Source organism: Tauraco erythrolophus, chromosome 2, assembly GCF_009769465.1.
Source record: "Tauraco erythrolophus isolate bTauEry1 chromosome 2, bTauEry1.pri, whole genome shotgun sequence".
In the NCBI taxonomy this organism is placed as follows: domain Eukaryota; kingdom Metazoa; phylum Chordata; class Aves; order Musophagiformes; family Musophagidae; genus Tauraco; species Tauraco erythrolophus.
In genome coordinates this window covers 74,473,848-74,497,569 of record NC_141466.1, presented here as the reverse complement: position 1 = coordinate 74,497,569, position 23,722 = coordinate 74,473,848, and positions in this window count along the sequence as shown.

The following is a 23,722-nucleotide window of genomic DNA, read 5'->3' as shown; positions in this document are numbered from 1 at the left end:
TACCCTAATGAAAACATCTAATTGCTTAAAAATTCAAGGAGCCCCCAAAGCGATAAGAATCATAGCCTGGTCTTTGTTTTCAATTCAGCCTGCCAAATGTAAAAGAGGCTGCTGAAACTTCAAGACAGACTGGTGATCTACGAAGTGCAATTCTATTAGGATTTGTTTCAGTGAAAATTTGATTCCTATAGACGATTCTATTATGTAACTAAGGGCTGTCAAGACCTGGAAGGCTGTATAATTGCTCAACCACAGCAAGATAAAAGGAGCTAGTAAAGAAACGATCTGATAAAGAGCTACAATGAAGTAATATAAACAAGCTTATGATTTACTGCAGGCAATGCTTTAACAAGCCAATGGAAATAAAATTATTTTTTGTCTATCCATCTACAAGCTATTTGTGATATAAAGAGTCTTAATTTTAGATTGGCTGCCTCTTCACTTTTTTCTCAATGCATGAATGAATAAATAGGAACTTCAGAGTTATACATTTGGCAGGAAGCAGAGCTCTGGCTATCCCTGCAAAAGTCTATCCCAATTTGTCCAAATTACAAACCTTTTCAAATTCTCACATACCCTTGAATTTTGGCACTTAAGACTCTCCAACAACTCACCTTTATAACCTTGATGAAGCACTAAGCAGACTGCACATATACTGTTCGCACAGAGCGGCTGAACATGCTTCAGCTTGGGGAATATAGGGCAAAAATCAATCTTTACTGCTTATAATTGCTTCAGCTCCAAGTAATCCCAGAAAGAAACTCTTCCACATGCTCAACACCTATGTCCACTTTGCCACCCAGCCCCATGATGGCAGCTAGATTTAGCTCTCTGTTTCAGATCCAGAGGGATAAAAGCTGAGTAAAAGGGAGGAATCTGAGGAGGAAAGGAGGAAGGTGTAAATTATTTGGAGAGCAGGTACCCAGAAGGTGGGAAAAACATCTGACTGGCAGCTGGAAATGTGAAAAAAACAGGTAGAACATCTGCCCTGGAATGTACAATAATATTATTACCAAGACAACTCACAGAAGTTACACATGCCAGATGTAATTGTGTTTGTGCAAACTTTATTTTCTCCCCTTCTACACACATGATAAGATCAGTCTTTAATTATACAACTGCACAGGTTTTATCCAAATGCTCCCTACCATTTTTGGTGCATAAATGGGAAGTGTTCAATACATATTTTTTTTTGTATTGTTTACAATTTTGCACTCCCCATTGGACCAAACGATTAAGCAGGTGAGTTTGCACTTCTTATACTACTCCTTCTGTATGATATGAAAACCCTAATAATGAGGAGGGGGTAATTGAGTTCATAAAAGAAGAGCACAAAAAATCCCTAAAGCCCAACTCTTTTTGAAGAGAAAAATGTAAAAGCAAACTGGCTACTAATGTTCATGAAAGCAATTTAATTAGTCAAGAACAAATCTTAGGAATGATGGACTTGATAATACATCAAAATTAGAGTCTGTTCTCTGAATATCATTCCTCCCAAAATCCTAGGATGTAAGTTGATAATCAACAACTACATATCTTCACCTACGAGGTTCATTCATTTATATACTATGCCAGTTTATTAAATGGAATTGCATTGATCTGAATGGAATGACTCTGGCATAAAACTGGACATTGCTCAGATTAAAATGTACTTGTCTAGGCATTGATTAGTATTTTTAAATTTGATTTGATGTGCTCCTGTGAAACACCACGGTAAGCAATCTGAAATAAAAAGTAGATCCAAACAGTATTGTCACTACTTGAACAGCACTTTCTGTAGTAGCAAACCACAGGCATTACTGTGCAGAACAGTTGTAACAACTACATCACTTAAAAAGACAAGAAGCAAAACCCAGCCATCATGTCAGGATGATGAAGCTCCCAGTCTTGTAGGGCAGGAGCAGTAGTTCTCCTGCCCTGGGAGAGGGAAAGCAGCCTCCCTCCCTCCTCTGCCCTCATCAGCTCAGTAGAAAGTGAGCTTAACACATTCAGCAGGACAGTTAGGGCAGCAAAGTGTGGGGCTTTTAGGTAATACTGCTATGATGGGAAAGGCAGAGGTGGCCTGCGAGCAAATAATCCTCTTCATCCCTGATAGCCAGGGGCAAGCATTTATGGTACATGGGGATCACCCTTTAGATAGAAGAGAAATGCTAATTTTGCATTGTGACAATTATTTTAGGAGGCCTACTAGGCTGCTAGCTCTCTTATCTGTTTCTTTTTTTTTTTTTCAGTAGCAATAAATTATTTACTTAATCATGATCTTAGTCATCATTCATGCCCTAATTGTGCACCATGCAAACTAATGAGAATTTTGACAGTGGATGAAACATGCATCTGTCATTGAGATTATACCTCAGATTTGCAACCATCTCTCAAGAGAAATACGAAGGTACACTTCTTTCATATTATATATGTTTTATAGCTTATGCATTTGTAAAAAGAAAATATTTCCCTGTCACACAGAAAGTTTTGCTATTACTGGTCCTGGCTGAACAAAATCCTGCACTTACCACCTCCCAGAATCAATTTTTCCTAGAAATAACATTTTTGCAAGAAGCCTGAAAATCAGAAAATATACTGAGTTTATCAAGTCCACAACTGCTCACAGGAAGAAATTCTTTCTGTTGTCCTGTGCTAACCCTATTCTAATTAAATTGACTGCATCTTGATGTTGACAGATGTGTTGTTCTATATAAAAAATAGCAGAAAAAGATATTTCCTTATATGGCATTTCATGTGTACTGGATATCCAAAAATATATTAAAATGGTATTAAAAAGAAGAGATGATAAGCATATTCAGAGTAGGTTATTCAATAAACAAAACTAGCACAAAAAAAAGAAACATTCCACAAAATGCATAAAGACGACATCCCAAATTTCCCCAGGAATCATGCTGTGATGAAGCACTGTTCATATTTAATACACCTCCTGTCAAACCCAGCAGTTCTTATCGATATTTTTAATCAGAAAAATTCTTCAAGATTTCATCACAGCTTTTAGATAAGTGAATGACTGCAGACTATCTGCAGGGCCATCTGCAACACGATGAAGGAAAAGCCCACTCTACTGAAGCAAGAAGATGTCTTGCTAATGATAGTAATAATGCTAGAACTTAATCTGGATTTTTTTATTAAAATTTCTAAAATTAAGACACTAGCACACAGATAACAATGTGCAACCCGAATACTTTTATCCCAAAGGGGAACCCTATGCATACGGAATCCATGTCTTGCATGACTTGCCCTGTAAGTAGAAGCTAAGAGATGGTATCTGGTTCAGCTTGGGGCAGAGATGGTTTCAAGGGGACCTAGTTGCAGTCCCCTCGCACCTATGGGGATGCCAGTAAGAAGATGGAATTTGGTTCTTCAGCGGCATGGTAGGAGGATGAGAAATAATGGGCAGAAGCTGAAACAAGAGATGTTGTTTCAAGAAAGGAAAGACTTTCTCACTCACAGGACTGTCAGGAAGCGGATCAGGTCAGCCAGAGGCTGTGCAGTCTCTTTCCCTGGAGATAAAGCCCTGAGCAACCTCGTCTGACCCAGCTGTGAGCTAGAAGTTGAACTACAGACCTTCTCCCAGCCTGAATTTTCTTATCATCATATACCCATCTCCTGACAAAGAGAAATTAAAATCTCACTTTGCAAATAACTAAAGGGAGCAAAAACCATTGAAGGTCATTCAGTAGACCAGACAGCTGGAAAAACATACATAGACACACAGCTTTACAGGGGCTTGTTCATTCCATACTGGTGTACATATGCACAATAGAAAGAGTTATGACATTGTTCACTCATCCGTAAGTCAAATCAATGCTGGTATAGTTAGTGTTTGATATTTTTTCAAACACCTTTACAATACCCCTGCTGTGCAAGTATATGCTGATTGCTATCAATGGCAATGATAAGGCAGCTAATTACAGGTTCCGAAGACATTAATACCCATACATGTTCCAATAGGTGCAACATACTGTTTGTATCCATAAGCACAGAGATAGTAACCTCATTAACTAAGAAAGAGTATGGTAGAATACAACATGCTGCAGGATTTCCACGTATCTGCGGGACCAGAAAAGAGTAGGGTGCATGAACATTCACTGTGAAGGCAAAATTTCTTCCCAAAGTGGACCCTCTAAGTACGAGCTGAATTACAAGCTCAAAGTCTTTAACTTCTACTGAAATTGCTATCTTTCACAGGAAAAGTGTTACAGAAACTCCTTGGATACATTTAATCTAGTGGAGATGGTGGTCCTCAAACACATCAGACGTAAGCACATATCCTAACTCATAAGGGGATGACAATTTGCCTCCATTAACTCCCTACTATCCCAAGCTTGCTTTCAGTGGGAAAGGGGCAGTATCAGAGAAGACATAGGACACCATCCAGCTGGCTTCTCTTCTGGGTGATCAAGACTCTAGGAGTCTGGGACACGTATGTTCAAATTAGTTACAAACTAAGTTTCTGTAGACTCCAAGTTTTTTGTCCTCTTTACAAGCTTTACTTCATGCTCAGCGAAGTCAACAGAAAGTCTTTATTACTGTGTAACATCACATTTCATCACAGTCACTTAACACAAAAAATAGTTACTGAACCACAAAAAATGCCATGCTTTGTGAGGAGCATATATCTTCTAAAAAATAGGCAGAAGTTTTCAATAAAGTCAAAATAAAAACATAGACAGACCTTCTTCATGTAATAATAAGAAACTTCATGACTTACATCATTTACTTTTAAATAAGAGGATTAAATAGTAGTCCACAGTTAGCAGCATTACATTTTCCCTAAAATTTGTACATATTACACAAACATAGGTTAAAATTACCTGAGTAAAACGTTGTTAAACTACTTCTTGAGAAAATAATATCTTGTTCTGGTTTATTGTGTGTTTTTTTTTTTCACTGCATCTAGGTTATATTTCTTCATTTTGTCTTGTTTTCAGTTACCATATATGAAAAAAAAATATTTCAAAAAGTTGTAAATCTAACCCATATATTGTGCTTGTTTTGTAAAACTATTGTTTTATTCGTTACATTCAGCATGTATCTCCTCCTTTTCTGTGTCACTGTTTCATGACATACCTGAGGCCACTTTCTAGAAAGCTTAAAAGTTCTTAGCCTGACTGTGGTTTCACACTGAGCCATTCCACTCACATCATTAGAGTTGCACGAGAGTAAATTAGAGCATGATGAAAACTACAGTGAGCTGAGCTTGTGTAGACTGGAGTCTAAAGTCAGACTAAATGAAAGGAAAAACAGGACACACAGATTTAAACGCTACCTTTTTAATCAGTGTTTTTCCTCTTGATACTCCCTAGGATGCTCCTATTGTATTTCCAAAATAGCAAAACAAAATTATCATGAGAACCCACACAAAAAGGAAGTATCTGAATTTTATAATCAGTAAAATCCCTAAGGCCCTTCAGGATTCGTAAGAGCACTCGTCAGTTTTCTTTTCTAAAGAAAACAGAACACTGAAAAGCAAAACCTGAGGATTGTGCTGTAGATGAGAACATCATGATCATGATGATGAACCCAGTAAAAGTAACTACAGTTCACCAAAATTTACTACCCTCAAACATTTGCTTATTTTTAGTTTCAAATTAACTATGCTGGATTTATGTGGTGGGGCTTTGGTAGCAGGGAAGGAGCTGCAGAGACAGCCCCTGTAAGGAGATGTGAGAAGTCTCCCAGGCTCCAAAACCAGTCAGACTAGTCTCTGGCCAGGTCGGAATCATCTCTGGCCAGGGCTGAATCAATCAGCCCCTCTGCGAATGCCATATTTAAGAAGGGAACAAAGGAACCCAGGCCGTACAGGACCTGCAGTGAAGAGAGGGAGGAGGCAGGGCCCCAAGCTGGGCCACCACCGTTCAACTGGAGATGGCTGCAGCAGCGCTTCTTGGAGAGCTCCTAAGCACTCCACTCCCAGGGCACCCGCTGGGTGGAGTTCATCCTGCCAGGACTGCCAAGGTTCATCAGGCTGGTTGGGTCCAGTGCTGCTGCAGCAGAGAGGCCTGTGACCTGAGAGAAACAGCCATGTAGACACCAAGGTCAATGAAGATGGAGCGGGAGGCAGTGTGCTGGAGCTGAGATTCCCCTGCAGCCCGTGGTGAGATGACAGGTGGATCCCTGCCGCCCATGAGAGACACGGTGGAGCAGAGATCCATCCGCAGCCTGTGGAGGACCCCACACTGGAGCGGAGATGCCTCTGCCCAAAGGAGTTCAGAGAGGACTGTCTCCCATGGGAAGAACCCCCCGTACTGCTTGGAGACTCACGGTGGAGCAGAGCTGCATCTGCAGTCTAGGGGAAGGGACCCCACGTCAGAGCAGGTGGTTGCACCCTAAGAAGCCGTGACTCTGTGGGAAAAGCTCATGCTGGAGCAATTTGATGGGTAAGGATAGCATCCTGTGGGAAGGACTTGTATTGGAGAAGCTTGAGAAATTTCTCCTGTGGAAAGGGATCCCACACTGGAGCACAGGAAGAGTGTAAGGAGTCCTTCCCTTTGAGGAAGGCACAGTAGAAACAGCATGTGACAAACTGATCTTCAACCCCATTCCCCATCTCCCTGCACCACTGGAGGAGGAGTTAGAACTGGGAAGAAGGGAGGGGTGGGGGCAAGGCGTTTTTAAGATCTGGCTTTGTTTCTTGTCATCATCTCTGAAGTAACTGGTAATGAATTAAACTGATTTGTCCCCAAGCTGAGTCTGCTTTGCGTGGGTCCATAATTGGTGGGTGATTCCTCCCTGTCCTTGTCTCCACCCGCAGGTCTTTTGTTATTCTTTTCTCCTCTCCACCCCACCAAGGAGGAGGAGTGAGTGAACAGCCACGTGGTAGCTTAGCTGCCAGCTGGGCTAAACAACAACATTAACTTTTAAAAACAGACTAAGATCTGTGTCATTAGGCAAAGTATCTAAGTTAAGACACATCACAGTAAAGCTGCCTCCCCAGTCTGAAGCCTGGACCCTGTAAGGAGCCAGAGTAGCAATGGCTGCTTCCAAAGAGTCCTGTCCCTTCTGTCCTCCCAGCAGTAGCCACTACCCTGACTCCACAGGAGAAGCAGCAGCTCCAGCCTGAGCTTTCAGGGCTCTGGCAGTGGCAAAGTAGGCAGCACAGTGATGACCTTGTTCCCGTCCAGCAACATGCTGCCTTTACTTTACATACGCCAAGGGCACTCCTGCTAAATGTATGACTTTCTCAAGAGGTGTTAAAGAAGCACCGTGCTCGCTGCTGGTGCAGAAGCATGCAACAGCGACAGGAAGGATAGTACAAGATCTGAATTTCATTTCCTGTGTAGAAATATAGCTGCATGGCCATATGCTGTAATTGAGACACAACTGTGGTGCTGGCTTATGAACACAACAAGCGAATCTGATTTTCAACACCAATAGGTATTTCCTACCAGGCTGTAGCAACTGATAAAACTCATAGCAAACACGACCTTGCAACACAGGAACAACATTTGCCTCTTGCTCTTCATACGATAAGAATGGGACAAATAGCTGGTATTTCTCTGTTAACATTTATTCAAACAAAAGAAAACGGAATTTGTTCAGCTCCTCTGCAGTTTGTGGTAAGAATGTGTACCTGGCCTATCCACTGTCTCTACTGAAGATAACAACTGGTTTGTTTCAGAAAAAAAGCAAGGTCTGTGCTGCCCTAGGGAGTCAGCTGCTCATTCTGCTTTGTGCATGTGCTCTGGAGAGGAAGAAGAGGCCTCAGGTCATTTTGAACTAAATACTTAAATACCTACATGGCATCAGAAAAAAAAAATAATATTTGCTTATAGTAATTCACATGATATAGAATTATCAGCAGTTCATGTCATGAGTTTTCCTAACATCAGTGTAAAGTTTTGATTTCTTCTATTACTTTTGCCAAGACAAACAAGCCATTATTATAATATTTAGGTGTTACTGACCAGCACAAAACCATACCAAAAAAATCCCATTAACAAAGAAATGTATTACTGGGTGAATTTCTCCCACCTCTACACTTTTGGGAGAACCCAGCCCTTTGCCACTAGCTTTTTAACCACCACTTTGTGGCTTCTAGCTGGTGAAACAGACCCTTCACTCGTGAAGGGAAGCCATACTCCAGATGGAGCACACAGCTCAAGTAATTAATTTCGAGTGACCTCTAATAAATCCTCCTAGAAGAAACGAATTTGCAGCAGCACCCTGAGCAGGGGGGGCAGGGAGCACAGCATGGAGAGAGCAGCCAGCAGTGGATGGCGTGAGCGGCTGAGCTTGGCAGCAGAGCTGGCACAAAAGCTGGGCACTGGAGGGAGGTGGGAGCTGGCCCCAAGAAGGATCAAACATTTCAGCCTCCTCAAGGGACCTCTGGCTGTGAAATAACTGTAAGACCTGAATTCCTTCCTACCAATTCAGTGCTATGTTTCATGCTGTGCTTATACAAACTCTTCCTGTATCAGTTGGTTACAATTTTTCTCACGATGACAATATTTGCATTCAAAGACTGTGCCTCTTAATTTTGAATTATTCCCCTCGTCTGGGAAAGCCATGTTTCTTATCTGTTCACAGAAGAAAAATTAAACACTGTCTGGTCAACAAACAAGCCCAAACATGTCTGCCACAGCATACAGAGCTCAAATACTTCACTCAGTTGCTTAATGGGACGTAACGTTCACAGCATTATAACAAACTGTTTAATGTGTTTTCAGCTCACTCTGCTTTTATGTCCTTGAAATAGATGTTTGACTACTGATACTATTTCATACTAGGAAATCAGAAAAACAGAGACGGAAATGATTACGTGCTACAACCTAGTATCTTGATCTATGCCTCAAAAACTGATAGCTGCATACCACAGTATTTTCTAATCATTTTGGCAAAGGAGTTACACTTCCTGAAAGACATTGAAGATTTAAAGTCCTTGATCCAAGTCCAATAAGCATTTATTAACTTTAGAAGGTACAAGCTTGCGTCCTAATCTGGAGAGAACTTAATAGTGAAAGTGATGTGGAAAATTCAGTTCCCCAGTGCTACTCTAGAATAGTCCAAACTTACTGGTAAACTTTTTACACTGATGAGTAGAGTACTGAAGAGCGATTCTGAAGGCAAACATCTGCAGATATCCTGCAGACCACCTTTCATTAGGGTTAAGAGAAAGGAGTAGGTCCTTCAGGCTCTCAGCAGATGAAGGACAACTCTGTCACCTTCTTAGTGTAAAATAAAACTACTGCACCAGTACTTTTATAGGTAACTGTTATTAAAGTATTAACACAATTAGTACAAAAATAATTAATCTAATTAGTCTAGACGTATGAGTAAAAGCATCACCTGAGTGACCCATGACAGAAAACGTATCATATTCCCAAAGCACATGGTTACCAGATCAGCCCTATTTACTCATCTTGAGGTTAAATGAATATAACCCTGAGCGGTCCTAAGCCAAAAGCATGATGGAACTTTTCAATCCAGGCTCAAATGATAGCTTCCACAGAAAGGCTCACATTTGAGTTGCAAACTGAATGAGAGAAGTTTCTTCAATTGTTCCCCACAGGGTCCGCACCAGAGGTCCACACTACATTCTCAGGATTAACTTAGATATCAGGATATGACAGTAGGACCGACTCCCCAAAACTGTGTTTTGTTTTGTTTTAAATGATATTGAGATCTTTATCTTCTGGAGCCATACACCTGAGGCATGTAATTTTTAAGCCTCTCTCTTTGACCATGAAGACCAGAAGATGATTTATTGTTTTATTTTGATTTTACTATTAACTGAATCCAAGAAGCATCAAGGATTATGAGAGCTGACAGCACTGTAATTGAAGACTGAAATAGTATTTTAAGTTTATGTTGGATGGTAAACAACGTCAGGCATTCCAAAGCCAAAATAATATGACACAAATATGAAGACTTTAAATTGAACATCCCCCAACACATCTAGTCCTTGCTCAACTGTAATTCTAAGTTTCACTATAATTCGTCTTTCAGTGCTTTGAAACTGAAAAAAAAACAACACCCAGACTAAAATAAAACCATCATAACTCACAACCAAAAGCACTGAACTCTAACACAAGGTAATTTTTAACACCTGCGCAGTTCAGGATTCTTCACTGGCTAAATAAAACTTTACAGCATTCACCAGCTCTGCTTAAAATACACACTGCCAACGTCTTCTTGTTGGGAATTTCCCCTACATTTCAAGCAGAACAGCCACAAAATAAAGGCAAATTGTGAAAAACGTCTGAAACTGAAGGAAAAAAAGAGTACACATCAGTCCACTCCAGTCACTGTTTTGCTTCTCAATGCCTATATACCATCTTGTTGAATACTTGACATATCCATCTTTCCCCTGCTCCTGAAAATTTAAATAGGGAAAACAAATTAGAGTGAATAATTACAGTATGGAAGATCTTTCAAATTTAATTTTCAAATTGAAATCAGTGAAAATAAATGTTGCGCTACTGTACCCCTTATCCTCAAGTTATTTTGACATAATTGAACTACTTGAGAGTTTCAGAAGGCATAAGTGAACTATTCATAAAAAATCATCTTCACGCAACTGGTCTCAAGACTTTTCTCATTGTCACCCATACATTCCCCTAGATAAAATACATCAGAGCACAGGTATAAGCCTTCTGCACAATATAATGTTCTTCAAGACCTGACTCCTCTCAAGCTCTATGATTTTTTTTCATATTCCTGCTATGTCCTTACAGATTCCAGTACTCATGCAATGGGAAACTTTGGAGGTCCATAATCTAGTTTCATGTTAATCTAATTCTGGTTTTAAACAAGCGACTTCTGTTTGATTTAGGAAATGTAAGCAATCGAGCCACAGAGAAATGAACAAATTCTGGATTTCTGGGCTCAGAAAAAGAGACATCTACCAAAATTACATATCATAGCTTTAGGTTTTCTAAACCTAGAGAATTAAGTGTAAATGCAAGTGTGCCTTCAGAACTTCAGATATTAAAAAAAAATAAAATAAAACATAGGAACATCTATGAATTTACACACTTGTTTGAATTGTGCATTCCAATTTTTACTTGGACATATCCCATGACATAAACCCTTTCGGAATCATTAAATTAGGTTTTCTGTACCGGTAGACCTGCAAGGAAGTGCTCTGCATAGAATGCAAAATCAGAAGTCAATCAGATAACATATTATTCTTCCCTCTCCCCAGATGCGGCACAGTAGGGAGAGAGAGAGGGAGAGGGAGAGGGAGAGGGAGAGGGAGAGGGAGAGGGAGAGGGAGAGGGAGAGGGAGAGCAGGGTGGCTGAGGGGTTCAGGAAGGAAGTGTTTAATTCTGTAACTTCTCCTGCCTGCTCTGCTGAGACCTTCTCAGTGTGCAGGCCTGGCCAGGCATCGTTACTGACTGATTCAAGCTGCAAGATAATCCTGTATACAAAAGCCCCAACCATTTTAGGACACCGACATACTGTATTATGTTCTTTAGTGGCCTTAATACAGTATGTTTAGCTTAGTAGAGTGCCCACAGAAAACTCCCATTTCTAATTCTAGTCGAGCATATTTATATTTTTAGGATGCATATTAGCATTGTGCCCTAGCAATACAAACATTTGGTAGGTGCCATATGGACACAGACAAAACACACAGTGCCTGCTCAAAGGGTCTGCCTCAATCTTTAACACATGAGTAGTCCCTCTGGTGTCATCAGCTGTATGTGCATAATGATCCAGGGCAGCCCCTCTGCGCTCTACTCAAGTGAAATGGAGCAATGACAACTTATCCAGACTGAAGTTATTTCCATCCTTATATCGCATTAGGTAAAATATAATGCAATCAAGCATTGGAAAAACAGGAAGAAAATGAGGAGGGTAGAAAGCATACACAGAAATGGATTTACACTTGTTTACCAGGAGTTGAACAAATTAGGTTTATATTTTTGAAAATTTGTGTTTTAAATAACATCAAAGCCCAGATAATACATATAGAACATATTATTTAAAAAAACCCGTAACAACTATTTTTGTCTATATCATCACAAAAACTGCCTTCAAAATAAACTTTAACATGAGATTTTGCTAACCCTTGAAAACATTCAGAGTTCTTCCTAGATGGAATAGATTTAGGTGAGGGAAAGTTACTGTGTTTGGTTTTATGTAATTTTTAAAAACCTAATTCAAAACTTCTGGCTATCTGTTATCTCCCTAGGCCAGAAAATAGTAGAGCTTCAAAACTCTAAAATGTGTTAAAAAAAAATAATTAATTCTGAACAGCTGAAATGGGAAATATGAACAACTGAATGTGAGAAATGATCTATCTTGTGCAAAGGCTCAGCCAAGTTGGATGACATCCACAGATTTTGGGTGTGTACTCTTACAAAAACCAGGAAAAGAATAAACAAACAGAAAATTGCTGGGCAATTAAAACCACTTAAGTTTTCACACAGAAATAGAGAATGCAAAATGGTGAATTTTAGTAGTTTCCAGCATAAAAGCAAGCAGAGTCCTAATGTGCTGTCACATCCTATCAAGGTCAAAACCGCTCTGCCGTCCTGATGAATCAATATAATGCTGCATGAAGATGATTTGAGAGGCAGAGGATATTAAAGCTCCAGTATTTTAATGCTAGTGTGGAGTGCATGATGGGACATTTTGCAGGTACCTTCATTTTTTATTATTAGAGAAGCGCAGGAATCTCAGGGATGTCAAATGGAGCTGAAGGTGCTCTTAATTTCTGAAAATGAGGCCACTTGTATTTATGTACAGAAATATGGATCTAGCTCTAGGGACCCAAGTTAAAAATGTAGCCTTTAAAAAGTAAACAATGAGGTGTATTGCAAGTCAAAAGTAAGTACTTAGTAACCTTGAAATTATCCCCCATTTAAAAAATCTCATTAATAGAGCTTCATGTGTCCCTACAAAATAAACTGTTTGATTACAGTTCCTCTTCCTTCCCTAGAGCAAATAACGTTTTAGACAAGAATAATAAAACATGACAGTGTCTCTGCCAGTGCTCCTGGGTAATATTCTTCAGCTTAAAAAAAAAAAAAAAAAACAGCTACCCTAAATCTCCATTTGAAAATGTATTTTTCTGCACAAAGAACGCATAGGGAAACAAATGCACAGTTCTCCTTCAGCCTTTGTCAGGCTCTGCCTCAGCAGTCAGGTTCTACCAATGAATGAGAACCGAAAGCCGGGATAAGCCTTATAAGCCAATGCCTGAGCTGTGAGCCGGAATAGAGGGTTTCCCCAAACGTCAGCTGAGTCATCCCACCAGCTGTTCCTAGATGTTCAATTTACCACTTGGCTGAAATGCCACTCCTTTTCCTTGTTGCTTGCTCCTGCCAACCTAGATCTGGTCCCTGCATCCACTCACCCCAACTGAAGCTGCTCCAGCTTGACCTGCATTTTCTTTAGGGCCCTGTTCTGTTGTACATACTCCCTTTGTCATTCTCAGTGTGGCTTCTGTATCTCAGAAACTGGCCAGTATCTCCTCAGCAGCAGAGTTTCTCCACCTGTCCTTAATTCCTGACCACAATTCTGGGGTCCCACTTTTGAATCCTTCCCAATGGAACTAAGTGTGTACATCTTTATTCTATTTCACAGCTATCTACTCTGTTACTGCTTTTTTATACAGTAGCAATTTCTCCACCCATCTTGTTAGAAGGCCTCCCTGAGACAGTTTCAATCATGATTATCACTGTTGTGATACAATTATATTTGTATATGGCTTGCTTGGTGGGGCTTGTGTCACCGAAACTACGTGTTATAAACATCTTTCATCCATAACTTAATGTAGACATAGATGAACTAAGATTATCAGCTGAAACATCCTCTTTTGTCCTGATGCAAATAATTCTCTGTCTTCCCTTCTTGACCATAAATTACCGACATTACCTTCTCCAGCTGTTTTGTATTAAACAGCTTGTTGATATTCACACATTTTTTAAATGTAAATACACAGAAACACTACCATTCATAGCTAATGCACAGTAGAAAATAGTGCTCATCAGAGTAAGTGTCTAACCCTTTATTATGGTGTTACTACTTAAAATAAACCTTCTTTGGATATTATGTAGGATCAGACTTAATAGATTCTGAGCTTAAATAACTGTTAAGTAATTGGCTGTGACTTGGTCTGGGTGGTAGGACTCTTCTGTAGGATGCCCAACTTCCAGCTCTTTGCAACAACTGCCTAATCACTCACCCATCCCATCCTCCAGAAACCTTTTAGAGACCTCAGAGGTGCCCTAAAAGAGCAGCTCCTTAATGGGCTGCACGGGCCAGGACTAGGAGTTGTGAAAGATTTGTAGGACAGCATCCAAAGTTTTCCCTACGAGATGCCCCTACCAGAAGGAGATACATACACATGAACATGTGGCCAAGAGTGTCAGTGAAAGTGTTGTCAGAACCCAGGCATTATTTTCTAATAATGTACACCTTATTTTAAAAAATCAAAAACAACAAACAAACAAAACCCTACAAAACCGTGATATTTATATTTTTACTTTTATGGATAAAGAGTGTGCTGGATTTTCCTGGACAAACAGTGTGCATTGGTCTTCTCACCAGCTGGACAATAAACAGATGCACTCTGCAATAAAGGTAGCGGAAGCATCCTGAAGACTAAGCCAGTCTTTCTATTTCAGGGCAGATCAATAGCACACCATGGCAGGCTGATCTGGCAGGGCCACGCAGGTCAAGCGTTCATCCTTACAACTAACTGCTGATCGAGCAGAGGCTGCTTCAAGCAGCCTGAGGAACTATGGCAATGAAACTCCTGCAATGACATAAGCTACACTGAAGCACAGAAGCTGTACAGAGGTGAAAAAGGTAACTACCATTCAAAATTGAGGAGGAAGTGTACATTCTGCAGTTTCAGCATTTCCAAAGCTTTCACAGTGGAAAAAGCAAAGTTCTTTGAAGCCAGTGCTCCACCGTTCTAGTTGCAGTAGAATGAAGACAACATATTAGTCCCTTATGGTTACACCTAAGCTTTTCAGAAGAGACATTTAACTCCAGTCAGTTGGCTGTAACACATTTTTTTTCTTCATTCTGCAGTATCACTCTTTCCTTCACACGATCTTAAAATACCAAAGATATTCCATCTTCCCCTAGAGCCAATACGTATGCCCATGCTTCGTCTATCTATTCACCTACCCAACCTCACCTTCCTTTTTGCGTTTTGTTTCTACGGTCCATTGTGCTCTCGAATGGATGTGGCAGGCAGCCAGTAAAATAATTTTCTTCAGCAACCTCCTTGACAATATGATTTCTCTAACTGATACCTTCTTTGGTATTCTTCTGCCATTTTATTTAAAAGTAATGTTTCTAAACAAAACAAGGCTCTTCATAAATCTTTTAAATTATCATTTATTCCTGCACTGCCAATTACTGCAATCTCATCTTCCATATAGTTTATTTCTCTTGGTTTGCTTTGCTTTCAGACTGCTCTCCCTATCTGAAATGGCTGGTCCATCACACAGTATCAAGCAGTTGAGACTCTCAGCTTTAAAATCCCTCTTTGAAAGTTACCTTTCCCTAAAGCTCACAAATACAAGGAATCTATGCCATTCATTGGTTTAATAAAAATCTTGAAAGACGGTATCATCTTCTGTATCTCCAAAGTCATCTGGTGTGTTTACATACAGTTTGCAAATCCGGACTAGGTTCTTTCAATATTTTTTTTCATCTGCAGCTCTTAATTACACAGTTGATAGCACAAAGGTCCATAGAATTTGACAAAGATGTTTCCAGATCATCTCTAGTGAAAAATCACAAAACTATGAGCCTGTATATACAGACTTTGCAATTTAGTTAATTCTAGTTCATACTATCATTTGAAGGTAAACACTGCCCACAAAAGTTTTACCATGGTCAAAGGACCCAGTGGCTAACTGGCACTGGAGCAGGTTGTCACTATGTAATTCCCTTGATCCTCGCATTTCAAAATTTGTCCAAACCTCAAAAGAACTCGTGACATTTCACCAGCTCCTCCAACTTCTGTCAGTTGCCACTGATCTGAAGAACCTAACATTACCATCAGAGGTGGCAGCATTTTTGTAATACTCTAATAAAGTTTTCTGCTCTTTTCATGTTTCATTAAAGCAGCTATGAAACCTAAACTATATCAGGCTAGTACAAAAAATCATACCATTTTAAGTTGTATAAGACACTATAAAGTATTTTTAAAACACTATAAAAACTCAGTAGCCCTCTTAAGTTGTCCTAAGGCTTAATTTTCACCAAAGCAAAATTAACATATAAAAAAAATAATAAATAAAATCTTGTCTGCAACAGGACAGAATTTGGTATTTTTAAACACAGTGGGAGAGAGGTACAGTCACATTTGCCTTAGGTCACAGAAGACAATAATTTGTAATCTCTTGAGGAAAGACCACACACACACACAACAAGCTCTCAATAATAGGATAGTTCTGTTTTAAAAGAAGCCAATATTCACAATTGGTGGTGCTTAGGACAAAGGCAACCGATTTATTCTATGTCTGCAAGTTTTCAGCAATACTATATTTGCTCACAGCTTTCCTGGCTCTGTCCAGTGTTCATTGTCTTTTGGTTTCATAAGCACTAAAAATAACCAGCATCTGAAGAAGAACCTCCTTCCAAGAAAACAAACAAAAATCCAAACCATAAATCAACACAGGCATTATTTCCTTCTGATGTTTTTGTCATGATTTCAAGTTCTTCATGAAAACAACGTATGGGTGGAGTACCACACGGACTGGAAAGGGCAGCTATGACCTCAGTTACAACTCTCATTAAAGCAGGATAGAGGTCGGTGCCTTTTCCACAGTGAAGTGTTTATGATTTTTGAGACTCTTAAGGGGATGTCACTTCCTAGTATTTTTTGGTTTTGTTTTTTAAAAGGGAATGTCACTGCACGTTTCTATCTGATAGAGATGCAGGAAAAATACAGAAATGTGTTTACCGTGTTTATTTATAGGTCATAATTTCTACATAATAAGTATCAAAAAGCATGGAAACCTGCAGCTGTAAGTTCTTAGCTTCCGCCTGCGTATCTCGTATTTGATCTACCTGTAAGCAGGTCCTTACTGTCTTTACTCCACAAACATAAGAAAAGGTGGTTTGCCTTCTAAGCAGGGATGTTGTAAAGATAAATGCCTGAAGCACTTGAAGAAACTGTGTTATTTAACACAGTAGTGAGGATCATATATTTGCAATAAAGTGCTTTTAATTAGCTATGAATATGTTGCTGATTCTTTTCAGCAGAGCTCTACTTCATAAAAAAGAATAAAAGGGTGCTTCAATTGGGTTTAGTACTTAATTTAAACATAACATCACAGCACTTCTACATATGCTGTGTTATTCATTATCTAATTGACAAAAAAAAAGAAAAAAAAAAAATCTTGTCTGCAACAGAACCGGATTTGGTATTTTTAAACACAGGGAGAGAGAGATACAGTCACATTTGCCTTAGGTCACAGAATACAGTAATTTATGATCTTTTGAAGAAAGATCACCCATACACATAACAAGCTCTCAATAATAGGATAGTTTTGTTTTAAAAGAAGCCAATATTCACATTTGGTGGTGCTTAGGACAAAGGTATTTAAAAATACCAAATCCTGTCCTGTTGCAGACAATATCTTTTTTTTTTTTTTTTTGTCAATTAGATAATGAACTCTGTATTCCATTAAGTACGTACTTTTATTTTATATTTGGGATGCATTAAACATTTTTTGTTTATATAATAATTTGATCAACTGGACGTGAAACATCTGTGTCTGTTGCTTTATTATGCATGTATATGTATGTATACGTGCACAGATTTACATATGAATTAGTTAGAATCATAGAATCATAGAATCGTTAGGGCTGGAAGGAACCTTCAAAGGTCATCTAGTCCAACCCCCCTGCAAGGAACAGGGATATCTCCAACTAGATCAGGTTGCTCAGGGCCTCATCCAACCGGGCCTTGAACGTCTCCAGGGATGGAGCATCCACCACCTCTCTGGGCAACCTGTTCCAGTGTTCTACAACTCTCATGGTAAAAAATTTTTTCCTAATATCCAACCTGAATCTACCTCCCTCTATTTTAAAACCATTGCCCCTTGTCCTATCACAACTGGCCCTCCTGAACAGCCTCTCCCCATCTTTCATGTAGGCCCCCTTGAGGTACTGGAAGACCGCTATAAGGTCACCCCGGAGCCTCCTCTTCTCCAGGCTGAACAGCCCCAACTCTTTCAGCCTGTCCTCATAGGAAAGGTGCTCCAGCCCTCTTATCATCTTCGTGGCCCTAGAAGTTAGTTAGATCAAGTCTCCAACTTCACACTTCTTAAGATTTTAATTCAATACTGAAGATCTAAAAGTAGCCAAGACTTGCCAAAAGAAATGTGCAGGAGCACAGTATTCTTATTAACAAAAATCACTACAAAAATTTAGATGTGTGTATCATACTGAATATCATATTCAAACTTCAATATTCGAGCTGTCCCAAAACCTAATTAGCAAAGGGTAAACAAGCAAAGGGATCTCCTCCTGATTCCCATCCATACAAACTCCTGACAACAGACAGGAACTCCACAGCATAAAGTTACACTTTCAAACACTTTTGCCTCCAGGATGGTTTCATTGTATCTGGGCTCCACTAAGTCCATGCTGAGAAGTGTTGTCTTTGAACAGAGCAACTTCTGTTATTTCTGTAAATTTACTAAGTTAGGTAATCTCGACTTTCAAAACGTGAACTGCTTATCAAAAGAGATAAGAGGAACTTGTTCATTTGGACAGCTTCTTCCTTTCTATGTCCTTATGTGTTCACTTTTTCATTTTCCCAGCACAGTCTTGTGTACTTTTTCTCTAGATGACCTGAGACAACATGTGTCCAACCTGCAACTACTTTTAAACATAAGAAAAAAATCACTGAAATGCACTGTGCACTGCTCAGTTCAGAGTCTGAGGTCTGTCCCTTCATAGGCATCTAGCCTTTCACATCTATGAGCACACACATTTACTCCAGTTAATCGACCTGGTATTACCTGCCAAATGGAGACGAGATTCCTTGTGCCCTTTTCCACTCCACTTCTCACTTTTACGTGCTCACAAAAGACATACCATCACTCAGGACTGCATTCTGAAATTATGTAGGTGATCAGGACAAGGTGATCACAGTCTCCTGGTTTCAGAATTAAGAATTATTTCAGGTTAGGTCAAAGTCTTATCTGGTGCATCTTGTGTGAGCTTCTCCAAAAAATCTGTCTCAGCCTTCATCAAACTACCTAGCTTCTTCCTTAAGGACAACACATCAGCTGCAAGACCTGCATGTTTTATATACAGCAGTAAGAGGTTTATACTAGTATATCAATTATATTTTCCATCTGTAATTGAGTCCTAGTTGCAGGAAAAAGTTTAGACGTATACATTCTCTTAATTTTGATGCTAAAATGAGAGGAAAAAGGGAAACTAGAGAAATTAGATTATTAGATAATAGAATGCATCACTAGCCAACAACTTAATCTGATTTCGTCTTTATTCGTGAACAGCAAAGTACAGTCAGTCCTCACTGTGGTTACACAGACCTAGTGAAATTAAAAATCTTAAGTCTGGGATTCATTTGCTATAGTGACTTTTTTCTCTTTAGCACTAGGTTTATCTCAGTCTTATGCTGAAGGTTTTTTTTGTTGATTGGTTTTGCTTTTTGTGTGTGTGGGAAAGGAGGCAATTTTCCCTCCAAATAAAGCACAGCTTTAAAAGAGTAAATCTGCCAAAGCAGCTTATGTCCAGCATTGCTGGCAATCAGCCACAAATTCTGTCCAGTCACTGAGGAAAAAAGATTTCTGAAGAACAGATGATCAGCATCCTGTAGCACTGGTTTGAGACAGAATGAAAGAGGGCATGTAAATGCAGCATATGGCTTTCAGTGACAAGATATTGAGTTGTATCTTTAGATCTTAGTATCTCAGGTTAAATGTTTCTCTGTCAGAATATAAATCTAGATGACAATGCCTAAAAATAAATCTGAACTAACAACCATTGCACATTCTTAAACATATGCAAATACCAGCTATTAACAAGCTTTTAATTCTTTCTGCTTCTGGTCCTGCAGCAAAAAGGCAAAAAATGCTAAATTTTAGATAATGCTAAAATAACTTGCCCTCATCCAAGTATTTATTAGTAAAAGACACAATGAAGTTGACAGTTTTGAAATTGTAAAGGAATCCAAACAACAGGTTTTCGTAAAAGTGGCCAGAGAAAACCAGAAGGTAACAATTGACTAGTCTGAAACTAGTCTAATTACAAGCACTCAGGGCTTCAAATTTTCTAGACACTGAAGTAATGACCTAGGAAACAAGGCCCTTTATCAGGAAAAGAGAGGAAATTGAAGTACTTCTTTATAACAGACTAATGAACAGCTCTTGCTTTATAATTCAGAACTCATCACCAGATCAAACGCAAGAGAATGCTGCAGGATCAGAGAAGCACGACCCAGCATCTACCCATCACTCAGTAACTAGCAAACAGTCAAATCCTGATAGGGAGCAAGAAAGCAATGATGCATAGACATTTTGATTGTACTCAGAACTAAAATTACTAATTCAGATAAAAGACTTCTCCTTTTTGAATGTAAGGATTTTGAAACAGAATATTGAGACCATGGTCAGAAATCTAGATTGGATATCTCATTGAGGTAGGTCCTCAGAGGAATGCAGATACGTCTTTTGCTAGCAGATATTGTAGAGAGTCTCCACAATAAACTACTAGAATAAACTCAAACTTTAGGGCAAACATGCTCTTAGACGGTGATTGAGACTGAGACAGTTTGCAACCAGTAACACAGTTAAAACTCTTGCCATAGTATTTTTATATTTAGAGATGCAAAGCAGCTTCTCTCTCCATTTTTATTGTTCAAGGCAATGTCACTGCTGTTCTGATTATCCAATCTCCTTTCCTCAATAATTGTTTTTTCAACATTTCAACCTATCAGAAGGCTATAAGGGTTACTTTTGCTTTCATTTCACTTTTTCTTTCACTTCCATGTGTATTCCTATGTGTTAGTTTGCTCTGTTTCCTTTAAAACATTATTCATAGCTTTTTACCTAACTTTTAATTGCAAAGAAAGCAGGGGGGGCGGGGAGGGGGGGAAGAGAGAGAGAGAGTGTCTGTCTCTTTAAGGCCATTTAATCTTCCACTCAAGTGGTAGCTTAGTGTCCAGAATATTGATCAATCGACTCCAATCTTTTCCTTCCCTACAAAGAAAGTTCAATGCACATTTTCATGTAAGTCTTTTTATCTCTTTCTTTTGCATTACCTGTGACATTACCCTAATTCAGCTTAATACTTTCAAACTTCATCATAAGCCTGTGAGAATAACCAAAACTTCTTAACCACTGGCACTAATGTTATGTTAATTAACTACATCACTGAAGTCTGTAAGAGAAATGACATAGATTCCAGATTTGGTCTTATTCAAAATACAAATCTGCTGGCAGTTTGTATTTCAGTCAGAGAACAATCATTGTATTGTCATGTCTGTTTTTTTAAATGGCTGCATATTTGTGACTATGAGGTTCGCCATCTTAACTATGCCAGGAATAAATTATTTTTAAAAAAAATGCACTGCAGCCTATACAATTTCCAAAATGTTTGGTTATTAACATATAATAATGTAGGAAACGTGAAGAAAATATACTGTTGAAACTCACAGTGTGACTCTTCAAACATGCTGCTGAAAGCATAAGTTGCAATTTTTAAGCCAAATTTCAAGCCGCTTCCTATTTCTGATGACACAGTTACCACTATTTTGGGCCTTCAATAGGAAAAAACAGATATTAATAACAAACAGAAATAGCTATTAGTAGCTACCAGTAGGTACATGTACACTTGATTTCTATCAGTAGATAAATGTGCACCTGATTTGTAGATTCAAGCTGGTACTTACCAAACTCAGCAGAGTTTTAAGAACTGATTTATTCTTCCTGACTGCAGTAAAGGCTATGTTGCATCCTGCACTTTCATAATAGTGAGTGAGAATGAGACCTTCCTCTGTTTCAATTCCCATTTGGAAAGTGATATTAACTATCCTTACCACCCTCGTAGGTAATGCTATGCATTACATATTTTTATATCTCTTTCAAAATTGAGAAAGAAAAATAGAAAAAACCTTGACTACTTAAGAATTAGCACAATGGCATATCATTATCTAATCTCATTCATAAATGTATTTAATTTCCTAATCAAACCTGAAGACTTCTTGCTGATAAATACAAATACAAAGTGTAATTTTTTTGCGCAGACACAAGTTTCCCCAGGGAACACAGGATCTGAATGTACCCAAGATCTCAAATAAAAACACACAGTCACAGGGAGCGTGAACTATTAGTCTCTTAGAAACTAGATGTAAACACAACAATTTACTGTTCATGATTCCTTTTATTTATTCAAATCACTTCTGGCAGTTGGTCACACCTCCAGCTTTCTTAGTAACCACACAAATGAAAAGGCAGGCTCGGGATTGTGAAAGAATAATTATGCAATGAGGCTGTCTACAAGCTCACCAAAGTGTCCAAACCAAAGGCAATTCTGGAAAGCAAGAACAAGAAAGCAGATTAAACAACTAAAGTCTTCTCCTTTCCACGATACATTGCGATAGAGAAGCAGCAGATTTTCTGCTCCTGAAACACTCAGTCCACCATAAAAAAAACTAAAATGAACTTCTGTCTCTTTGGGAAGCAGAAAGCAGAAGGTCCACAGTAAGATTCAGAGCTCTGTATTCAAAAAAGGTTTAATTTGAATGAAAAATCAGCAATCTAATCTTTCATTACAGCTATTGCTTTTTGGTAGGATGGATAAGTATTTCAGAAAAGTAAACAAGGTTGTCACATGGCTTCATTTTTATATAATGGACGTGGCAATAAAGAACAAAACTAGTAGTTCCAGGATGGCCCACTGACTTTAGCTCACAACTGCTGATAAATAAGTATTCAGGTTTAGAAATATTAACTGTGTTGAGAGTACTAAATACATTTGCAAATAATACATTTCAAATTTCTGAATGCTAATGCCATAGAAGATTTTCAAGACAATTTATTTGTATGTTTATGGATCAGATTATAAAATACTTCAGTCTTTGAAGTTGAAGTAAGGCATCTAAAGAGCTTTAAAAAAATGCACGTCGTGCCTTTTTATGGCAATATCTATCTCCAGGTGCGCAAATGCCTTTTCAAATCTATTCCTTCTGCATCGCACAACTTCAGTAATGCAAAGAAGACAGAAATCCAGGTTAATTAGCCTTATGTCCTGTCTAATCCGTCTCAAATCAGGGTATGATTATCCATGTTTTATTACTGCAACTCACATCTGCTAACAAAGCTTTACGCCCAGAAGACCTCTGCTAGCATGGCAGCTTGATTACATTTGCTTTTTCACTGATTTGTGATTGATCACTGGATGGTCTCACCTCTGTCTTTCCTGTCCACAAGCTTGACTTTTGACTTCCTTGAGCATCATCTCACTCCACCATGGCCTGAGTTTCTGTGACAACACACTCATTCCTTTGGGGAAAAAATGCCACCTGAGCTCCAAATCTCAGGGAAGGTCTATTCCCAAACATTTCTCTCCTCATTTGGATGGGAGCACAAGCTTTGTGACTTCCATTAAAAGGTATTCCTTACCCTTCTCACTGTAACTTCAGCTTCACCCATGTGTGAATACACGGCATCCAGGCTGCAAAAGAGCACTCAAGTACGTCTCCAATCCAACTAATTACAGAGAATGATTGGGTTGGTACAGTGACTGTATTAGTAGCTCA